At 37.0% G+C, this 23,825-nt stretch overlaps 2 long non-coding RNA genes across 3 annotated transcripts; both read left to right on the forward strand.

Moving 5' to 3' along the window:
- The first annotated feature begins 11,695 nt into the window (after window positions 1-11,695).
- LOC126585357 (uncharacterized) lies at window positions 11,696-13,489 on the forward strand. 2 transcript variants are annotated; one of them, XR_007610475.1, is made up of 3 exons: window positions 11,696-11,972; window positions 12,270-12,366; window positions 13,432-13,489. It is a non-coding gene; the product is annotated as an uncharacterized LOC126585357 (long non-coding RNA). The 2 variants fall into 2 exon arrangements; XR_007610476.1 differs by having other exon boundaries at window positions 13,435-13,489.
- Window positions 13,490-22,897: 9,408 nt separating this feature from the next.
- Window positions 22,898-23,591, forward strand: LOC126585349 (uncharacterized). The gene is made up of 2 exons (XR_007610465.1): window positions 22,898-22,954; window positions 23,216-23,591. It is a non-coding gene; the product is annotated as an uncharacterized LOC126585349 (long non-coding RNA).
- Window positions 23,592-23,825: the final 234 nt, after the last annotated feature.

A 23,825-nucleotide genomic window follows, 5' to 3' on the forward strand; every position in this document is an offset into this window, starting at 1 on the left:
TGTCAGTTTACAAAATTTTCAAATATAGCAAAAGATCCGATTGAATTGACCTAAACACCCCAAAATTAAAGGGGAACTTTAACAAAAAAGCATCCGATACTATTTACTTTAACGAAAAATTATATTTTTACACTAAAAACTCAAAGTTTTCAAACCATTTTCATTAGTTTTCCTAAATTAAAAAGGAGTTTTAACTAAACACTTTCTGGTACTATTTACTTTTAACGAAAATAACATTTTTACTTTTAAAAGTCATTCCTGTACTATTCACTTACAACAAATTTTTATCATTTTGATTAAAACTCAAAGTTTTCAAATTATTTTCATTAATTTTCTTAAATGAAATCCATGTTATTGGGATTCTCACCAGCTGCTGCTATCCCTTCTTTATAATCTTCCTCGATCTGTGCAATAAACAAGTCTTCAAGCCAAAGCCCTATTTCAAAAACTTTAAACATACACACCAAAACCTAATTTGGTTTCTTCCCAATTTGAGTGGTAGCTTGATGGGAACTTCCATCCTTCTGGGTTAAAGACTTTTCAAAAATAATAATATTTATTGATACTGTAGATCAAAATAAGGCCAGACAACCGCTATGATTCTCTGCACCGAAAATTGATATTCAATAACGAAATAGCAATAAAATCAACGGAATTAGAACATAAAATAAAGAAATTAACCGGACTATAGCAATCGGATTGAAGAGGTGAATATCAACCAAAAAAACAAAAATCTAAAAAAGGTGTAATATGTCTTAAAAATTAAAACCTAATTGCAAGAAACTACCGTCAATATATACAAACTCGTAACAATATGAAACCTAAAAACCCATAGACGTTAATCCTTTTTTAATTGCTATCTAATTAGCTCAAGTATTTACCAATGAGAACTTGTAGAGGCGGAGCCTCTTCAGTTTCCATCTATTTTCATTTTGTTGAACTCCAGTCTCCATCTTTGGACAAACGCGTAAGATCAAATAGGTTTTAGCTTATTATTGTAACTTAGTTTTATTATAAGGGTATTTAGGTATGTTCAGGCTAGTTTTCTGATATATTTGAAAGATATTATAAAAATTAACATTTTTGAAATTAGAGACTAAATTTTGGTTATAAACGATAAAAACTCGATTGAATGATGGCCAATAGGTTCTCTCCGGATCTTTTGGTGATGATTTTGGGAATTTATGAGTCGTGTCCCTTTATCATATATTGTACGGTTAGTTTTTGTTAAGTATTGTGTTTGTTTAAATAAAAATATTTAAAATACTTTCTGACATGCACTATGAATAGACAAGATTGATGAATCTCCGAGATCGTCACAAAGAGAATCCGACGAGGATCCAGATTCGAAAGATGAAGCTCAGTGTTGCCACGTCGTTCTCCAGAGTGGATTAGGATTTTCTACCACTTGTCACAGCTTGTTTCTATTATCATTTTCTATTATCCGTACCAATCCGACCCGACCCTGGCAAATATTCAAGGTCACTTTGGGGCCGTCTTTTAAATGAAGCCCAATTAGTTGAGACAAAGGAAGGATTTGGAAAAAATGAGGAGTACGAGTGTCTCTATTGGAGTATAGTTGATATGATCAAATTCAAATCCCTGAATTGTGCCCCTTTTCATTTTTATAATAATATTACTTTAGTCTAAAATCATATATACAAAAACCCAGTTTTGGGGTTACTGTTGATCTATAGTGTGAGGATGCATTTGCCCCTCATTTTCTCCTCACTCTACCGCTTTCTGGCCTGCTTCATACAGTGGAAAGACGGTTTTGCCGTTCTTTCCACGCATCAGTCATCGTTGAGCTCTTCACTTTAAGAGTCTTCTTATAGGTTTAGCCTTTTCTTTGTTCTGGTGATTCTCTGATCTCTGTATTACTATCTTCGTCTTGCCCTCTGTTTTTTTCTCAAATCCTCCGTTCATCTCAAATATACTGTTCTTTATTTCACAAAATACTCAGGAAAAAGTTCCTAATTTTCGTGTTTTAAGGGATTTTCTTTGTGTCTCTGCTTTTGAGGGGAGTTGTGCATCCCTGCAAACCTACAGTTGTGGGCGTTTTGTCGAAACTCATAAAATTGGTTTCTAGGGTTCCTAAACTTGCAATCGCCGGGCCAAGACTTCACAGATTTTGTCTCTTTTGCCTTATGGGATTATCAAACAGGTTTTAGCTTATGATTGTAAATTCGTTTTATTATAAGGGTATATAGGTCTATTCAGGTTAGTTTTCTGATATATTTAAAAAACTTAAGGAGATTTTTGGGATTTGAGGGTTACTACTGTAAATTTGTACGTCATTTTGGGATTTTGGCTCATCCCTTGATTGAGCTGTTGAAAAAAATATAATTTCAAGTGGTCAACTGCCGTGGACACCGCTTTCTCAACTCTCACATAGGCCCTCACCTTCACTCCGATATTGGCCCTTCCTAATTTCACCCAGCCCTTTACCATCGAATGCGATGCATCCGATACCGGCATCAGGGTTGTCCTATCCCAAAACCAACACCCAATTGCCTTCCTGAGTAAATCTTTGGCGGACAAACATAAAGCTTTATCAGTCTATGATAAAGAAATGATGGCAATTGTGTTCATGGTCCAAAAGTGGCATCCTTACCTGCTCAGGCACCCGGTCACAATTCTGACCGACCACCAGACATTGAAATACTTTTTAAACCAGAGGATCACCACACCAACTCAACAGAAACGGCTTCTCAAGCTATTAGGCTACAATTATACCCTGGAATACCAGTCAAGTTCCTTGAACACCGTTGCCGATGCTTTGTCCCAGCAACATGAATGTCTCGCACTTATAGGTCTCTTTCTACCTATCTTCGCTAGCATTTCAGAAATACAAGCAGAACATGCTCAGGATTCCAAGGCCTCGGCTCTCCTCCACGCTTTCCACAACAGCTAGCAGTCGTGCGCCCATTTCTCTTTTCGTGGGGATCTTCTATATTACAGAGGTGGCATCTTCATTGTGGCTTCTTCCCCGTGGCGACATCAAATTCTCCAAGAATTTCGTTCTTCACCTGCAGCGGTCCGCTCGGGATTTCTTCAAACTTATAAACTAGTTCGTCGAAACCTCAACTAGCTGGGGTTAAAGAAAACCGTTAAATCCTTTGTTTCAAGCTGTGATACCTATCAACGAACCAACTTTGAATCCATTAAACCACCGAGGTTGCTTCAGCCACTGCCTATCCCCTTTCAAATTTGGACCGATATCGCCATGGATTTTATTGAAGGCTTTCTCCACATTCACGGACGCAATGTTATCTTAGTGGTAGTCAACCGATTCTCTAAGTATGCCCACTTTATTGCCATCAAACACCCAGATTCAGTAGCCAAGGTGGCTGAAATCTTTCTTTGTGACATATTCTGCCATTATGGCATGCTCGTGATCATCGTCAACGACATGGATCATGTTTTCATCAGCATCTTCTGGGAGTCCTTCTTCAAGCTCCATGAAATGTAGTTTTGCCATAGCTCGACCTATCACCCCCAATCCAATGGACAAACAAAGGTATTGACTGCACTTTGGAACACTACCTGTGTAGCTTCATAAGAGACAAACCCACTTCTTGGGTTGACTGGTTGCCATAAGCGGAGTGGTGGTACAATAACACCTTTCATTCGGCCACACAGATGACTCCTTTTGAGGTTGTATACGGATACCCTCCCCCTCGTGTCTCATCATATTTTCCAGGCTCTTCCCCAGTTCACCTCTTGGGCACCACCATTCGGGACATGGATGCCTTGCTCTGCCTCCTTCGTGAAAATCTACAACAAGCTCAGGATTGAATACGCCACTATGCTAACAAACAGTGCTCCGAGCGCGAGTTTAAGGTTGGAGATTGGATCTTTCTCCACCTACAGCCTATCGCTAATCTTCTATCAATCACACCAATTGTCCCACATTGGCACCCAGATTCTACGGCCTTTACAAGGTCATTGTTCGCGTCGAGAAGGTTACCTACACCTTGGACTTGCCTCCAAGTTCCCGCATCCACCCCACTTTCCATGTTTCTCTCCTCAAGCCTAAATTGGGCTTTAATGTGGTTGCTTTAACTGCGCTTCCCCCTCTGTCAGATATGGGACTTGTGATGTGGACATCGGAAAAGGTTCTGTAGCGCAACATGTTCAAGAGAGGAAACATAGTTGTCACACTTTGGCTTATTAAATGGATGGGCCTTCCTGACCATGATGCTACTTGGGAGGATGCTGACTCCATTCTCGACCATTTCCTATATTTCAACGCTTGAGGACAAGCTCCTTCTTAGGGGGTAGGATTGTTAGGACCTTAGAATATTAGACATCTATTAATTCTAACCTTTATGGTATTTTGTCTTATCCTTGTAAAAGTTGGTTTCATCCAACGGTAGTGAGGTTGGAAACATGTTCCAATCTGAGCTTTTTCCTTCTAGGGTTGTATATAAGCGCCTTTTCACCTTTTGGAAAGGCATGAATGAAAAATCAAAATGTTTTAGTTATTTCCCTTCCTCTTTTATTTGCCTTCTGCACTATTTTGTTCCTTCGATGAATCCTTGGCCTTTAGAGTCGAAAACACATAACCTCCTGCTGCTGCCTAGCTAGACCTGAAATTCCTAAAATTCCAACCCCTGAATTCCTCGCTTGGCCCCAAAATTCCAATCCCTGAAACTCCACCACTCCTTCCTCCCCCTCTTCATACGAAGATTATTGCACGCCCTTCATACAGAACAAAACCCACAAATATTTCACCCAAACTCTTCAGAATTACACCAATATTTCATTGCAACTGTTCAGTTTGGCTAGATCTGCATTTGATCATGCCTGTGGCATGCCTGCATCTATTCAGTTTTACCAAACACTAACTGCTTTATTTTACACCTATTTATTCTCAAGGCACAACAGAAGCAACTTTTTTTAAAAAAAAGCTCAACAATACCAAACTAGCCTTCAAACAATCCTTATAGATAGTGAAGGCATTAGTATATATTGCTTCTTATTTGTACCATACTTGACCAATCCCAAAACTACTGAGCACCGGTCAACGTTATACCGTCAAGGACCCAGAAGAGTTTTCCTCCAACCAGGAGGCCAATCATAGCGTAACACATGTCGACATCAGAAGCCAATCATAGCGCGACACGTGTCAACATCATAAGCCAATCACAACACGACACGTGTCAATGTCATAATGAAACTAGAAACTCTCTTCTATAAATAGAGATCATTCTCTCACAATATTTCCTAATGTCATTTGTACTAAATCATTCACTAGTACTCATTAAAGGAGAGCTTGAACCTATGTACTTGTGTAAACCCTTCACAATTAATGAGAACTCCTCTACTCCGTGGACGTAGCCAATCTGGGTGAACCACGTACATCTTGTGTTTGCTTCTCTGTCTCTATCCATTTGCATACTTATCTACACTAGTGACCGAAGCAATCTAGCGAATGTCACAAACTTGACATTTTCTGTTGTATCAAAGTCCTCACTGATTTTGTGCATCAACACTTCTCATTCATACTAATATAATAAAATTTTGCAAGACTGATGCCGATTTCATTCAAGAAGTTGTGGAAGATATTTCAACGAAATTGAATCGTGACGCATCATATGATTTGAAAGGCATGGTTGGAATTGAAAGCCGCATCAAGCAAGTTGAATCGTTATTAAGCATTAATGATTGGCAAGGTGTTTGCACTGTAGGCATTTGGGGTATGGGTGGCATTGGAAAGACCACCCTTGCTAAGGCTGTGTTCAAGAGATTATCTTCTAACTTCGAAGCTTCTTGTCTTCTTAACAATGTTAGGGAGAAATCAGAGCATGGAGTTGATCAATTGCAAAAAACACTTGTTAGAGAGATATTAAAGGAAGAAAATCTCTCCACAGATACGACTTTTGTTCGAGAAAGGCTCAGCCGTACAAAGGTTCTCATTGTCCTTTGATGATGTTAGTGACTCAAGGCAAATAAAAGATCTAACTGGAGATAATCTTCGCTACGGCGACGAAAGTAGAATCATCGTAACAAGTAGAGAACGGAACGTACTCATAAAAGCTGTTAGTGATGCAATATATATATATATATATATATATATATGAGGTTAAGAAAATAAAAGCTTACGACGCTCTTCAGCTCTTTCAATTTCGTGCTTTCAAGGATATGACTCTCCTAGAGAAGAATATACAGAGTTGTCCGCAAGGGTGGTAAAATATGCTGGAGGCATTCCACTGGCTCTTGAAGTTTTGGGTTCCTTATTGTTTCCATGTGAGAGCAAACACGAGTGGGAAGACGTATTGAGCACATTGAGAAATTATCCCAATGAAGAAATTCAAAATACGTTCAGAGTAAGCTATAATAGATTAGGAAGAAATGCGCAGGAGGTATTTCTTGATATAGTATGCTTTTATAAAGGGAGGCGTATTAAGCATGTAAAAAAGATGGTAGACTTTGGTCAATTGCATGGTGGTTCATGTGCGGCAGATGGAATTAGAGTTCTCCGTGATAGGTCTCTCATATCGATTGATTTGGAACTGGAAACCATACATATGCATGATTTGGTACAAGAAATGGGTCGGGCAATTGTTTGCGAACAATGTATTGAAGAGTCTGGAAGACGCAGTAGGCGGCTATTAATTGCTAAAGATATCTATCATGTATTGAAAAATACCACGGTAAAAGCTGAGAGTGCATTCACAATTTTTTTAAACAATAAAGAAAAGAAATAGATAAATAAAATGTTGTGTACTTCCTATGCGAAGAGAGCTAGAGAAAACTCATTTACAAAAAAATAAGTCATATTCCTACAACTGTAGTTTAGATTAAATTTTGTTGTGTGTTAGGGCTAGTTTGATATTGATGTGCTTTGAAAAAAAGCTGCTGTGAGAATAAGCAGCTGTGAAATAAATCAGCAGAGTGTTTGGTAAACTTTTTTGTAAAAGTGCTTTTGGAAGAAAAAAAACAGTCTGATAGTGGGTCTTTTCATTAAAGGAGCACTGTAGCTCCGTGTGCTTTGAAAAAAAACCAGTTTTCCAAAGCTGCAAATAACATCTTCAGCTTTTTCCTTTGATTTCAGCTTATTCTCATAGCAGTTTCCAAAATAACCCTTTTTTTTTAGTTTACCAAACACCTAAAACCCTCACAGCTTTTTCTCACAGCTTTTTTTCATGGGTGCTTTTTTTTCATGCACCTCACTCCCAAACCACCCCTTAGTGTGTTCACATTTGTACTTTGCTGTTGGTTGTCAGGGAACTGAAAAGGTTCAAGCCATATTCTTTAACTGCTCAAGGATTGGAGAGCAAAACCTGGATCGTGAAGACTTCAAAAAGATGTATAATATGAGATTGCTAAGCTTAAAACTTTCTTTCTTTCCAATTCTCTTCGTTATCTTTTCTGGGAGGAATATCCTTTGAAATCTTTGCTCCCAGAATTTTCTTGAAAATCTTGTTGAGCTTCATATGCCCTACAGCGAAGTCACGCAACTTTGGGATGGAGGCCAGGTATATGTGCTTGTTATAGTTTTTATTTGTGTAAGATGTAGTGTAGAAACTTATTCAGACTAAGTTGTTAATTCTCATCTTTAATTTGTTACAGGATCTTGTGAACTTAAAAGCGATCACACTTGGTCGCTGCAAACATCTAACTGCACTTCCAAACCTCTTGGGGAGTCCAAATATCGAGCACATAGATCTTTGGGGATGTGAAAGTTTGGTTGAAATTCCTGGATATTTTCAAAATCTTGACAAGCTTACTTGTCTTGATCTTTCATGGTGAAAGAGTCTCGAGTATCTTCCAGGGATACCAGGCAACATTGAATTCTTAAGTTTAACCGGCAGTGGCATAAAGGAGTTGCCATCATCAGTTTGGTCTCATGAAAAAGTTTCTTCCTTGGATATTACATATTTTAGAGAACTTAAGGAACTTCCAAGCAGCAGTTGCAAGCTGAAAGTCTCTGGTGCTTTTAGTCTAAAGTTCTGCTTCTCTCTAGAAAAATTTTGGGAGCTTCCCAGTGGTATTGATGAATTAGATTTTTCTAGCACAAAAATAGAAGTATTGCCCACGTCATCAATGGAGTGTCTCTTTCGTCTCACCAGACTTAAACTGAAAGGATTGCAAAAATCTTGTGAGCCTCCCACCGAGCATTTGTAAGTTGAAATCTCTTGAGAAACTTGACCTCAGTGGTTGCTTTACACTTAAAGTTGTCCCAAGTAACATCTACAAATTAACAAATCTTAAAAAACTCAACTTTTTTAAATGTTGGGAACTTCAAAATTTTCCTCAGCCGGCTGGCCCAATGGGTTTGCTCTCTCTTGAAGTACTAGAACTTGGTTGTAGCGGTATATTAGAAATCCCTGAGTGCCTCATTTGCTCAACCTCATTAAGGGGTATTGATCTGACACAATCCCAAATTCGGAGCATACCAATGCATTGGGTGCATGTGTTTTTTTCATCATTTATTTCTGTAGTGTGAAAGTCAATTGTGTTTTTGTTGCTGCAGTCGGGTTGCACTTGCTTATGGTATAATGCCAGCATTGGTCTTCAATTCACCATTTAAATGCGGAAGAGGAAGTACGCCAGCCATATGGATAGAGCCTTGGAGGTGATTGGCTTTTATTTTTTTTTCCTTTGAACAAGTTTTTGGAATCAATATTATTTGAATTTTTTATATTCTAACAAGCAAGTGAAGTCAATTCTTAGTGCAAAACTTATCTCAATGTATCACTTTTGACATTTTATTCTGCTTTCTCTGGTAATTGTACTTAATTAATAGAATTTTAGATGTTTTCATTCTCGGTTCATTTAGTTAGTCAAGGTATTAATCTTCTCCAGATTACGACATCATTTTGTTGTTCATCTGGTTTTTTTCCTATTTATAACACACCATGATCAGTGGCTCCCAAGCTTACTTGAAAGGGATTGGCATTTTAATTAGCTTGGATCTAACTTGAAAATTACGTTTTATACACCAGTATTCCAAATATATTGCAATTTATTTCATTTATGTTCTTTTTTTTTAGGCGAGCGAACACCGATGTACATAAGTGATTACTCAAGTGCCTAAATACACCATGCATTTTCTTAGGCAACTTCAAACTATGCAAGTAAATGCAGAGTTTAATGCCTTTATACAACATATTATCAGCTTTTAATGCATTTTCAATCTGGTCTTTAATTTGTTTCACTTAGGCTCATGACGTTTGATTACACTCTTCATTTGCAATTGTACCAATTAGGCTCATAAAATGGTTCAAAGAGCTCCATGAGCTTTGATTCACCCATTTTATACTTTTCATGTAAAACTTATATCAAAAAGCTAAAACATCTTTCATTGTAAATAAATTTAACCATAGGTTATCCCTTCTTTGGGTTTTTTTGCTGCATTGTCTAGGTGGTGAATTGCGCGGAAAATGGGGGAGAGGGGTACAATTTATTTAATTTGAGCAAAATAGTAGCATTTAAGCTTAGTTGGTTAGTGAGGATTAGAGTCAATAAGCCATCTTCTGTCTATATCTGACATCTGAATTCATTGAATGATGAATGAGGTTGTAGTGAGAGAAATTGAGAAAGTTAAGAAAAGACAGAAGATGAAGATACAAATATACGACAAACAATAACGATAGATAAATTCATCTATGTTGGTTTATTAAACTTGGTCAAGCAGGCCTTTTGTCTTAATTGGGATTTAGTTTGGTACTTTCATACTAATTTCCATTGTTTATAATAGTTTGGTACTTTCTTTTGATTATTTTCCTATATGTTTTAGCCCGTTGACAATCCTAAAATATTTACTTAGGCACACATCCAATTGTGCATTATTAGACATGTACCTAAGGTATAATGCTTGATATATTTTTATAGTTGTCTCATATTATATAAAAAAAAATTAAAGTACTCTTTCTCTCTACATGAAAACTATCCATTTCATCATGCATTTTTTAGTTAAGCTACTATGTTTTTGTAGTTTTTTTTTACTGAGGAGGAACAGAGGCTAAAGTACCTCCAATTTGTTCAAGAGGAAGCTCATGTCGTAGTTTGCTTCACAAACCTTTACGATTAGCTTCCATACGGTATGTTGTATGTGTTGGGATATCTCTGCATCTGAATTTCTGCTCAAGTTGCTGAAAGTTTGTAATTTTACTTGCTACCTGATTATAAAAATGTAAAACAAAATTTGTACGTGATTTACAAATTTGTATTTGATTTTAGGCGTTTTTCCAGTGTAAGGCATGTGTTGCACATGCATGTAAATGGTACAAATTGTTTTGGTTTTGGACAGTAAGCTTTTGAGTTTTACAACCCTTGCAAGGGGATTGTGACTCGAACAAATTTAGTGTTGGGGATACAATTTGGTTCTCCTTAATACATAATATAACAAAGGCCTAGAAATTTTCCTTCAAGGAATATGCAAATGTTTTTTTTTGCCCATCTTGGCCTGCAGATTGTATGAATGGGCATTAGTGTGTGTTGTCTGCATTAGTGCATTTAAGGGTGTGATTATGTTCTTACTGCCCTTTTAGTGTATTTTTCTGTGCAAGTTATTCATGCATGTTGCGACTAATACATTCAATCCCAGCAGTGAAGCACGGGCACATTTTCCAGTTACTTTAGTCTAAAGTAAGGTTTTCAATTGCACTATTCAAATGAACAGTGTTTTGGGGTGAATTTCAACTTATTTACAAATCTGCCACAGGCACTCTCTCCCGCTAATCTTGATGCACACGTTTTAATGATTGTGGGAAGAGAAACGATGGTAAAGCCGACCTTTTCCATTTCCTTCTCAAACCCTCCTTGCCTCTTCCTTTTCGCAGACCCTGCGAGAACGACACAGATGGTCTCGCCTCCATCCTATCCTCCTTTCGTCGCCGTCTCCCTTCTCTCGCATGTGTCATCTTACTCCACTGTTTGCGTCAGGAAGGCCCATGCGTGGTTTTTTGGGGTGGGGATTTCAGATTTCAAGATGGAGAGAGATTGAGCTTTGTTTCGATCGAGCCAAGCCTCTATGATTCAACCGGATCGAGGTGATGTGACAACGCCAGGGGTTGAGAGAAGCCAACTCTAAGACTCTACATCTCATTTTCTCATCTCTCAAACCACTTCTCTCTTTTCCATCTCTCCTAGTGTCTTCGTATCTCGGCTCTCTCACTCACTCTGTCCACTGAAATTTCAAGGTGATTATCCAACCCTAAATTGATATATTCCATACCTCGATTTTATCTTAATTTATTTGGAATTGATCTGCATATGTGCAGTAAAGATAATTTTATCTAATGTTATAGAATCCATGTCCTTGTCCCCTCATTACATGTTTTGACGGAGATTTCAGTTCATGGAACATTAAACTCCATAAATTTGAAAAAATGTTTACAGATGGTAAAATCTTGGATTGCCAATTGAGGATATAGCTGCAATTCAAATTCAGACTGCTTTCCTTGCACACGTGGTATGTATGTGTGCACTAAAATCTCCAAAATATAAAATTCCAGTTTCATTCTCTCCCTCAAGAATATTATTAGAAATTAAATTATTTTTAGTTCTGCATCAATATGTGTTTCTTTCTTTGCTAAAAAGTATGAGACATAATTCTGCAATACTTAATTAATGACCATATGAAAGCTATTAAAGAACTCTGAATAATTGTTTAAATCTGGATCAGTTTTGTCCTAGATATGCACACAATCTTTATTTGTGAGATAGTTAGTTGTAGGGTTGACTTTTAGCTGTCTGTTTGTTGATAAATTACATATGGTTCTTAAGGAATTATATATGATTTGTGAGGTTTGAGGTCAACATCAATATCCATGGCCTGTCACGGTCCCCCATTGTACCATATGGCCATAAATTTTGGCAAAATTATGATTCATTCAACTATTTATTTTTGTCTTTGTTTGATCTTTGTTTCACTCTGTTTTGCAGCTTATGGAATACCCTTCCCAAACTTAGACTCTTAATCAATAAGCGAGTGAACAACATAAGTTTCTAAATTACAGGTTAATTATCCATTTTTGAAAAACCTATGCAGAGTAGTTGATAGATATTACGTTATTTGAAAGTTCTTATTGTTGTGATTGTGTTGTGCTTGTTGTGTATTTGTTTAACTTAATTATAAATTAGGGGTGGTTGAAAAATTAGAAATTTTATTCATGCATGTTTTTTCCTTTCTTCCCAGCATTCAATTTGTTGTCCAAGGTTTCAATTTTATTCATCTTAGCGTCATTCACTGTATTTAATATGGTTTTATTTTTTTAAATAGACTACCCATTGTTGCCATTGTGCTGTTTGTGCAGAGAGGAGATATCTTATTACAAGGAACTCAATACAACAGAACTCAATCCAAAAGAACATTTACTACTCTTAAAAGCATTATGTGAACTCCAAGCTCAAGTCAATCCTTAATTTTCATGTATTTTTTTTATTTCTTTATGTCTAGGTGGTTTACGGTGGTTTGGACATGTGAAACGAAAGCCTCAAGTTAGAAGATGTGATTACAGGACAGAGGTTCATGGCTGAAGGGGTAGAGGAAGACCTAGGAAGACTTTGGAAGAGACTCTAAGAAAAGACTTAGAGAACTTGGATCTAACGGAAGACGTGATACAAAACCGAGCGCAATAGCATTCTAGGATTCATATAGCCGACCCCACTTAGTGGGAAAAGGTTTTGTTGTTGTTGTTGTTGTTGTATGTCTATGTGGTTTACATGGTTTTAAATCATTAAATCACCAAACTTTATGTTTGCAATTGTTTTGTTTCTGATTGTTGACATCAATTGAAACACTATTATTTAGGTTATTACATTTTATGCTATAAGAGTATGTTGTTAACATATTCATTTTAGTAACTACCACTTGCTTTGATACATTGTAAATGCTATTTCTGTGACAACAAGATAATCTTATTTGCTGTTTAATAAAACTGTTTAGTAATTGGAAAAACTGTTTGTTTAATGTGTTCATCATGTCGTAATATTTTTATATTGGAAACCATTGGCTGTGAATATTTCGGAAGAAATTAGCCACATGAAGTAATAAAACAAGGTCATATATGGATGAATGAGATTGAATTGTTTGCTTTGCTCTAGCCAATCTGTTTTGATTAATGGATGTGCATTTTGAAACCTAAGTAAGTTATGGATTTGTTTTTCTTAGCGAATCTCAAATAATCAGTATACGGAAGAAAGATCTATTAGTTTATTAGTTTCAATTTAAATACTTCTGAAAAGTTAGAGATCTGTTGAGCATGTTGGAAATTCATAGTAGCAGCACTTTTGCATGCCACACACTATGACCTATAGTTAATATTTTTGAACCCATGATATTACATTTGTTATATCTGTTTGGTTCCCTATTTCTATAGTTATAGATATGATTAGTGTGCATTTGGTTTTGCTTGGTTAGGGTATAGGTTTAGTTGAAATAGTATTGGTATTTATTAGTGTTCTTTTCCCTTCCAGCAGTGCCCATTTCCACCCAAATCGAATCTCAAGTTCTTCCTCTTTCGAAGACGGCATGTTCGGCCTATTTGGGTTAAAAACTTAAACTTTGGGCTCAAAAGGGAGTTAGCCCAAAGAGAGGAGAGAAACCCAAAACCCAGCCGAAGCCCAGAAGGCAGAAAAGACCTTTCTCGACTAGGTGCAGATCATTTGCACCACTTACTTACCTACCCAAAGACCAAGTGGTATAGACCAGCCATCTAATCAGCCCAAAAGTACTTTACAGTGGCAGTACAAGTAAATAGCTGATGAGTCACTATTCTTCAAACTACATTCGGGTAAAATTACGGCTTCAGGAAGCCAAGCCAAAGTGTGTATAAAAGAAGAAAGAGAAATCAGAGTTGAGGACACTCAAACAAACAAACAAATACAAGCACAAACTATGCTCAAAAAGCCAGATTTGCCTTCAAACGAAGCTGTAGTCAGCCCAAGCCTTCATCCCTTTCGGGATAAACCCTCACTCAAGCCTTTGTAATAGCTCTGTTACCCTGTTCAACTCTTACTGTAGTATCGATTTCTTTCTGTAAACTCATCTCCCTACCAATTTTTCTAAAGCTCTCAACCCCCTTGATAAACCACAAAGATAGGAAGTTACAAGACGATCAGCCTTGCCCGACGCTCTTTGTTTCTGTCTTTTCATTCATTAACCTAGCAATATGTTGTATACTTCAAGACTCTCTCAGTGCTTGAATCCGATTTGAGTATGTCTTCACAGTTCAAACCAGATCTAAGTTCTAAGCCCTCGGGCATGTAAGATTTGATCACTTAAAAGTCCTTGGCCTCAAGGCATAAAAAATATCCTTATGTGAACTTAACCCACCCACGACAAGCTTTGATAACAAGAAGTCCGAAGTTACTTGGGGCGCAAGTAATCGACCTATTCTTTAGTTTTATTTCTGTTATATTATGATTACCATAGAACGTTTGAGTATGGAATGAATTGATCGGATCATATTTATATATATTTTTACTTCGAATTCACTCGTCTTTTCTTGGTTAGTTCCTTATATTTTTGAGCTATTTACGTTATTTTTGTGTTTATAGGATCTGTTATGCAAATTTACCCTTTATTGCCACATGATAATACTAATTTACATTTTATAAACAATGTTTGTCCCTCTCATTATTATGATGTTTGCAAAGGAAGAGAAGAAAGAAGAATAAAATAAAGGGAATCCAAGAGAGGAGTGCGGGAGACAGCGTGACATGCGGGGAGGACAGCAAGTCAAAGTGGACAGCACGCTGGGGGAGTCAAAACAGGAAAAAGAAGGCAGAAAACTGGAAGAGGGACACGGCATAATTAAAAGGAAGGAATCCAAACATGGACAGGGGCATAAAATAAAAAGGCAGGAAGCTGCCTTAGCAGCTGATAAGGCGTGAGGAAAAGAAAAGCTAAAAAAAGATGCTGCCTTGGCAGCTGGCAGCTAGGACAGCAGAAGAAAGGTCAGAAAAGGATAGAAGGCAAAAAAAAACGAGAGAGAGAGGAAGGACAGCATAGAAGGGAGTGACACCGGAGGAAAGAAAATAAGCTGCCTCTGGCAGCTGGGCAGCTCGTGGAACAAGCTGCAAGCAGCGTTTGTCCAATTGAGAGAAAAGGCTCGGCAGAGAGCATCACTTGGGCAGCTCGGAGAGAAACAAAAGAATACAAAAAAAAAGGGCTGCAGTGGCAGCGCACGGACAAACAGACAGCTCTCTTCTCTCTCGGTTAAATTTTTCCAAACTTATATTTTATTTTTGTTTTAATAATGTGTAATTAAATTTATTTTGGCTAGAGGTTAATTCAAAGCCATGAATATATTTGTAATATGAATTGATTACCTTCAGTTGTGATTTCATAAGTTGTGATTTCAATTTACTTATCCGTTCGTATAAAAACTGATTTGTGTATGTTGGTTGAGAGTGCACGCTTAATTTACATGCATGAATTTGATGCTAGAATATAAGTGAATTTCACCTAATCGTTATGAACTTATTTTCACAAGTAGTAAAGGTTGCTAGTCACAATCACGTTAAGTAAATTCTTGGCAAGAGTATCATGCTTTTCATAGTTACGAATGCCTCGTCAATGCTTATAGTTTTCACAAAGTTTAATGATCTTTGATTGTATCTCTATTGTGCTTTTCACGTAGGGGACTTTTGAAGAATGTTTTGAATTGTTGTATGCGTTTTCCCGTCCAATTCAATAACTTAAGGAAAATTTGAAGATTAAAAAAGTGATATTCACGGTTAATCTGAAGTGTTGAAATTCACAACTTATTGGAAGAACAACTGAAAATCAATTTAGGTTGCATATGTGTCATGTGTGGAGAAAAACCCTCTAGCTAGTCCGTCATTTATCCTTTCACCTTAATTTCATGTTTTTGTCAATTCTGTAATTTATTTAAGTTTAATTTACTTCTAGTCAAAACCAAACACCCTTCCATTATTAAATTATTTTATTTAGTTAGTTTTCTTTGTTGTTAGTCTTTTAATTCAATTTCCGTCCATTGCAGTTCCTAGTGTCTAATTTGATTGTTTTCATTATTTTGAGTTATCCTAAGTGTGTTTCGAGTTATTAGAGTTTTTAGCCTAGTTTTGTGTCCTTGAGTCTTATTTAATATTTTTAAAGTAATTTAGAATAGATTAGCAATCCCTCCTAATCCCCGGCCTAGAGCGATACCCTACTTACATCCATACTACAATTGTCAAAAAGAGGGTTTAATTTGTGTGCTTAGTTATTTTACGCATCAAATTTTGGCGCCGTTGCCGGGGATTAGTAACTTTGCTAATCCTTTTATTTTTGTTTTTGTTTATGTTTATATTGGTGTTTGTGTATTTTACTTTTGATATTTGATTTATTTTTCTTTCTTTGATTTTAGGTTCAAATGGAGCCGAGGGAAATTTAAAGGAAAGATGCGTCCGGCTAAAGACGTTAAATCAAGCGCTTCTTGGGAGGCAACCCAAGCATTCAACGAAGGGAGACTTTGGAATCACTAACCCAATCAGCTTTGCATTCTTCCACCCTTATCTTTACTGCTTTCATTTTGTTTTGTTTAGTTAGTTGTGTTATTTGGTTGATTTCTGTGAGTTTGTGTTATTTAGTTTAAGTGTGGGAGAAGGTTAACCAAAGTCTCTTTACATTAATTTACATATAAAAAAAAAAAAAAAAGATAAAATTTAAAATTAATGATAAAAAAAAAAAGTACATAAAAAAAATAAAAAATAAAAAATAAATAAAAAAAAACTTAAACTTAAAAATATACAATGATGTGTGAACTAATAGCATTCATTGGTCAGGTGGTGCTTCAGTAGTCGGCGGAGCTTCAGCAGTCGGCGGGGCCACGGAAGGAGGAGGTATCTGAGGTTGATCAGTTGGAGCTTCACTACGCAGTGCCGCTCCAGAAGACGAAGGCAGATATTGTTGGAACAAACCCACAAACCTCCGATGATCAAATAAAATTTGACCATCGGTGTCCTGCATCTGGTCAATCTTCCTCTTCATGGTTGTGGCATAATTGTGTGCAAGCTTGTGCAATTGTTTATTTTCATGCTTGAGTCCTCTAATCTCCTCTTTGAGACTCTGTATTTCAGCCACCAACGATTCAACGTGACGGGTTCGGGCAAATAGGCGTTGGGCCATGTTGGACACGGAACCGGCACACTGCACGCTAAGAGCTAGAGACTCCTTAACCGCCAATTCATCAGATCGTCTAGCGAGCAGTCTGTTATCTCTGGGAGTGACAAGGTTCCGGGCCACCACCGCAGCGGTCATGTCATTTTTCATCACCGAATCCCCAACGGTAAGAGGACCGGTAGGGGATATGAAAGATGGGCGCCATATGTTGTCTGGTGAAGGCGGAGCTGCCTCTTCACCAATGTTCAAGTCAAAACGACGATCGGAAGGGCCAGACATTTTCTGAAGGTGGTGAAGAAAGAAGAGAGTTGGACTGATTAAGATTTTGGAAGTTTACAGGAGGGAGTGTTTACAGGAGGAAGCTCAAGTGTGTTGTGGAACAAAATTAACGCCTCTATAAAAAGAAGAAATCAAAAAGGCGCTCCTCAGAGAAGCGTCCTCTCGCAAATCGAAGAGTCGGGGCTCCTTTCTCAAAAGCCGGATTCTTTTCTCAAAAGAGGCGTTGCATTTCTCAAAAGCTGGGCTTGCTCAGAAATCACGAGCTGAACCCCGGATTTCAAAAGATCAATTTGTCCAGACGTGTCGTCACTTGTCACACGCAAATTGCTTTGCGGAAATCTCGGGCAGTTTGTCGAAGCACCAATTCAGAAATCGAAGAGGGAAATTCAACAGTCAAAGACACGCTAGCTTTCTCAAAAGCTGGGCTTCAACCCACGGGCAAATCTTTTTTTCCAGATTTATCCGCACGTGTCACATGCTACCTCTACAATCGACGATGCTCAGAGCTCGAAGCGCCGATTCCAGATATCAATGAGGAATCTGCTTTGCGGAAATTACGGGCAGCTTTGTCAGAAAGCGCGTAATTTGTACTATTCATCCATCCACCGGCTGCCGACAATGAGTGAGAGAATAGTTCCGGTTGTGAAGAAAAGTCCTATAAGTATTTACCTTCGCCTTCCACAGCAAAAGCACACCCTCTCAGCACTTCTTCATCTTCGAGAATGCATTCCCAAAGAACCCTCTCGAGTCACACTGTATTCCTCATTCCCTGGGATACCCCTGCAAACAACCCATCCAGAGCAAAAGTATTTCATATCATAAAGGTTGAAAGCAAGAGTATCTCATATCATGCATTCTCCATGTCCTTTTCCTTGTCTTTGTTCTAACCTGCAGGACATGGAGAAATTGCTCTCGAGTACTCGTCTTCCACTGCTGATGTACTTCCAAAGAAGCTGCCACATCTACCTGAAGAACAGATAAGGCAAGCGAAAATGATACCAACAGCATGTGGAGACAACGTACAGAAGAAACAAGCAGAGAAGAATGCAGCTTGCACAATCATCCCAGCGGAAGGAGTCCGAGCTGAGGAACTAGAGAAGCTGCCACATCTGCTTGGAGAACAAATAAGGAACTGCAACATCACCAAAGAGCAAAGCTTCGCCGTACAATATCATCAAATCATCACTTGCAAGTAAAAAGCTAAGTGTCACCCTGTTCAAGAGGAAAGATGTGGAAAGTCAACAAACACGACCAATGATTACTTATTAGTTCTTTTCATTGTCTTTTATCGTGATTTTCAATTTTTCGTTTGCAATTTTTTTTATTTATTTTTTATTATTACTTTATTTTCTTGCGTTACTTAACTGAATTATTTCTTTTCTTTGCAGGAACTTTTGGTTATTTCCACCCTTGAAGTTGATTGCAGAATTTTATCTTGGGGGTCATCGCTTGATTTTACTGCAAATTAGGGAAGTTTTCAGTCCAATTGCTTTATTTTGTTTCTTATTATTTATTTATTTTATTTTATTTGCGTTATAGTGTTTTCTGACATTGGGGACAATGTCAAGTTTAAGTGTGGGGGTAGAAATCTCTAGAATTTCATTTGTTTCTGTGTTGTTTTTTTTGTTTTCTAAAAAAAAATAAAAAAAATAAAAAAAATTCGAAAAATTTAAAAATCCAAAAATATTGTCTTGTTTCCCTTATTGTTTTGAATTAGATTTTTGTTAGTTTCCCGACCCAATGATATAATTGGATCAAATTTGAACCATGATCATCAAGAACTTAGTTAACATGTGTTTTGTGAAATTCCTAATTCTCTTGTTAGTTTTGTACATGTTTGACCATCTTTGAAAAAACCAAATGCACATAGCCTTGTTAATGTGAAACTAAAGCATGACTTAAAGCTTCATATGTGAATTTAGTGACCATATACATCCTATGTGAGTTTTTTTTAGCCTATTGAAAGTGTGTGCATTTTTCATACACTCCTATTCTTTCATGTGTGATGAACTTATGTGAGATACATCTCTAGAACCTGCGTAACGATCTTTCGAAATGTTTGTCATTGATTGCATGAACTTGGAAATGATAGAGGCATTAGGTTTACCACCATGGCCCAAATAACCATGTTTTCCAAAAGAAAAATGATATCATTAGATTGCCAATTTGAGCCGTGTATGTTGAGCCTTTTATTTCTTATCACCAGATATGTCTACCCTTATACCTGAAACATTTTTTCCTTACCCTTTCCAAGCGAGCAATGCGAGATTGTCTTATGAGAAATGTTTGTGAAGTACTTTGAAGGTGTTTGGCAAAAGAATAAGTGTGGGGGTATTTCATGTTTGTATTTAAAAAAGAAAAAAAAAAAAAAAAAAAAAAAAAAAGAGAAGAAAAAGAAGGATTGTATACAAAGAAAATAAAAAGTTTTTAAAGTTTCAGTTTAAAGGTGTGGTTGGAGGTTTCAGAAGAATCGTTGGAGAGCTTGAGTTTTTATAAATCTAAAGAAAAGAATTGCTTGCAATGTAGCTTGGAACTTGTGTTTTCCTATTCCTTCGTTTCAATAACCCTATCCCTAAACCTCATTACATCCAATAAAAGTCCTCTTGATTTAAGTTTTGCAATTATGACTGTGGAGAAGTGATCTTTATGCAAGCTTATGGTAGAAATTTCACATTTGATTCTTTGAGCGAAACACATTAAAACTAAACACATATGTGATTGAGTGTATACCCCCTGAGAAGGTTACTAGTTTGCATATGATGATTTTAAAAATAAAAACTTGAAATTGCATTAGCATGGCTATCTCACACACTACACTTCAAAGATGATTCAAAGATTACTGCTAATATTTGAATAAGGAAGATAAACTTGGATTAGTTTCTTGATGCTAGCTATGGTTCTTGATGATTTGTTTTCTTAAATGAAATTCTATGAGGGTCACATAGGGGGAAGCTAATGTTTTTCTTGTTACTTCTTGTTCTTATTTTCTTTGTTTTGCTCGAGGACTAGCAAAAGTTAAGTGTGGGGGTATTTGATCGGATCATATTTATATATATTTTTACTTCGAATTCACTCGTCTTTTCTTGGTTAGTTCCTTATATTTTTGAGCTATTTACGTTATTTTTGTGTTTATAGGATCTGTTATGCAAATTTACCCTTTATTGTCACATGATAATACTAATTTACATTTTATAAACAATGTTTGTCCCTCTCATTATTATGATGTTTGCAAAGGAAGAGAAGAAAGAAGAATAAAATAAAGGGAATCCAAGAGAGGAGTGCGGGAGACAGCGTGACACGCGGGGAGGACAGCAAGTCAAAGTGGACAGCACGCTGGGGGAGTCAGAGCAGGAAAAAGAAGGCAGAAAACTGGAAGAGGGACACGGCATAATTAAAAGGAAGGAATCCAAACATGGGCAGGGGCATAAAATAAAAAGGCAGGAAGCTGCCTTAGCAGCTGATAAGGCGTGAGGAAAAGAAAAGCTAAAAAAAGATGCTGCCTTGGCAGCTGGCAGCTAGGACAGCAGAAGAAAGGTCAGAAAAGGATAGAAGGCAAAAAAACACGAGAGAGAGAGGAAGGACAGCATAGAAGGGAATGACACCGGAGGAAAGAAAATAAGCTGCCTCTGGCAGCTGGGCAGCTCGGGGAACAAGCTGCAAGCAGCGTTTGTCCAATTGAGAGAAAAGGCTCGGCAGAGAGCATCACTTGGGCAGCTCGGAGAGAAACAAAAGAATACAAAAAAAAAGGGTTGCAGTGGCAGCGCACGGACAAACAGACAGCTCTCTTCTCTCTCGGTTAAATTTTTCCAAACTTATATTTTATTTTTGTTTTAATAATGTGTAATTAAATTTATTTTGGCTAGAGGTTAATTCAAAGCCATGAATATATTTGTAATATGAATTGATTACCTTCGGTTGTGATTTCATAAGTTGTGATTTCAATTTACTTATCCGTTCGTATAAAAACTGATTTGTGTATGTTGGTTGAGAGTGCACGCTTAATTTACATGCATGAATTTGATGCTAGAATATAAGTGAATTTCACCTAATCGTTATGAACTTATTTTCACAAGTAGTAAAGGTTGCTAGTCACAATCACGTTAAGTAAATTCTTGGCAAGAGTATCATGCTTTTCATAGTTACGAATGCCTCGTCAATGCTTATAGTTTTCACAAAGTTTAATGATCTTTGATTGTATCTCTATTGTGCTTTTCACGTAGGGGACTTTTGAAGAATGTTTTGAATTGTTGTATGCGTTTTCCCGTCCAATTCAATAACTTAAGGAAAATTTGAAGATTAAAAAAGTGCTATTCACGGTTAATCTGAAGTGTTGAAATTCACAACTTATTGGAAGAACAACTGAAAATCAATTTAGGTTGCATATGTGTCATGTGTGGAGAAAAACCCTCTAGCTAGTCCGTCATTTATCCTTTCACCTTAATTTCATGTTTTTGTCAATTCTGTAATTTATTTAAGTTTAATTTACTTCTAGTCAAAACCAAACACCCTTCCATTATTAAATTATTTTATTTAGTTAGTTTTCTTTGTTGTTAGTCTTTTAATTCAATTTCCGTTCATTGCAGTTCCTAGTGTCTAATTTGATTGTTTTCATTATTTTGAGTTATCCTAAGTGTGTTTCGAGTTATTAGAGTTTTTAGCCTAGTTTTGTGTCCTTGAGTCTTATTTAATATTTTTAAAGTAATTTAGAATAGATTAGCAATCCCTCCTAATCCCCGGCCTAGAACGATACCCTACTTACATCCATACTACAATTGTCAAAAAGAGGGTTTAATTTGTGTGCTTAGTTATTTTACGCATCATGAATTCTGATAGGAAGCCTCAAGGCCTATATCTAAGGCCCTACAAAGGCACCTATTTGGATTCATTCTATTCCTCGGGCTAGAACGTTTGAGTATAGAAGGAATTCTGATGGGAAGCCTCAAGGCCTATATCTAAGGCCCTACAAAGGCACCTATTTGGATTCATTCTGCTCTTCGGGCTCAGGTAATCAAAAGTATAATGGTTATAAGACTCATACAATCAATGAAGCGGACATTATGTTCGAGTACTGAGTTAGTTATTGACTGGAAGCCTCAAGGCCTACACCTAAGGCCCTACAAAGACACCTGTCATAACTAACATAGTCTCTCGGATATATATACAACTAAAACTCAACATCCGTTTTACATCTGCCATGCTGAAGATAGCAGTGGCACGCCTGAGCACTTAAAAGTTAATCTTGATTGTGAGCCTCAAGGCCTACACCTAAGGCCCCACGAAGGCACCTTTCAAAGTTAACTTTGTCATTCTCTTTCAGCTTTGCCCGATAAAGCCCACCAGTGAAGCAGAAGCCCGACAGAAAGCATCAACCGACGCCAACCTCTCAGGGAGCTGTGTGCTCGTCGGCCAGGGAACATCTCCGACGGAAATTCCTGCCACAAACACGGCCCACCGTGTATCTTCCATCTCTTTTTTATTCAGAAATAATGTAAACTTGATGATTAGTTGATTTATTTTATTTTATTTTTGTTGTAGATTTGACAAGATCATCAACAAGGAAATACGGACTAAGGTGGTTTTGAAGACGATAAGGTGCTCCTTACTGTGTATCTTCTCAGTTTCAATTTCCTATTCATTTTTGGATTGAGCTTTACCAGTATTTATTTTTTCCTTATGAAGTTTGGATTTTTGAGTAATAGGTTTTGTTAATAAATTTAGGAATTAATTCTTAATCAATAATAGGTGAATTGAGAGTAGAGAGTTGGCATGGTTGGGATTAATTCTTAATCAATAATAGGTGAATTAATTCTTAATCAAACTAATCTCTAACCCATTCTGCATCTGTCGTACAAGGATTTGAAGAAGTAGCTGACACTGATGTATCCCAAAGACGAAGGCAAGCCTCTAAATAAACAGCCCATATTGGCCGACGACAGAGATTTAGTGCGCAAAGTCGGCGAAGCTGGTGAGGTTTCCAAGGATGTCACCGATTTCGTGAAGTTGCTGGAGAACAAATTGGAAAAGCTCAAAGCTTTCTTGGTGGAGGAGGAGGAGGAGTAGTGCGTTAGTCAATGGAAGGTATAATTTCTTGATTTTATTTGAAAAATTATCGAAGATTACAATTTGGATTCTAGAATTATGAGAATTTGTTTAGGAATTGAGAGATTGACTTGCTACATGGGAATTCGGAAAATTTATGGTATTTGTATTATAATTTTGGTTTAGGATATAGAAAGATTGTGTCTTTGATGTATAATATTGAATTTGGATGAAATTGATTAGATTTTGCATTGTTTTTTTTACGCCGTTGTATGAATTAAGTCTAATAAAATTAGGAACTCTTTTGTATGATTTTCTGTAGTCGTAATTGATCTGCATAATAAAAAATAGAGTTTTTTTTTTTTTATTTTTTTATGTGCTGATTTTCAATTCTCTGTATTCATAATTATTTATTTTGCGAGGG

The sequence above is a fragment of the Malus sylvestris genome, chromosome 10, assembly GCF_916048215.2.
Source record: "Malus sylvestris chromosome 10, drMalSylv7.2, whole genome shotgun sequence".
NCBI lineage: Eukaryota > Viridiplantae > Streptophyta > Magnoliopsida > Rosales > Rosaceae > Malus > Malus sylvestris.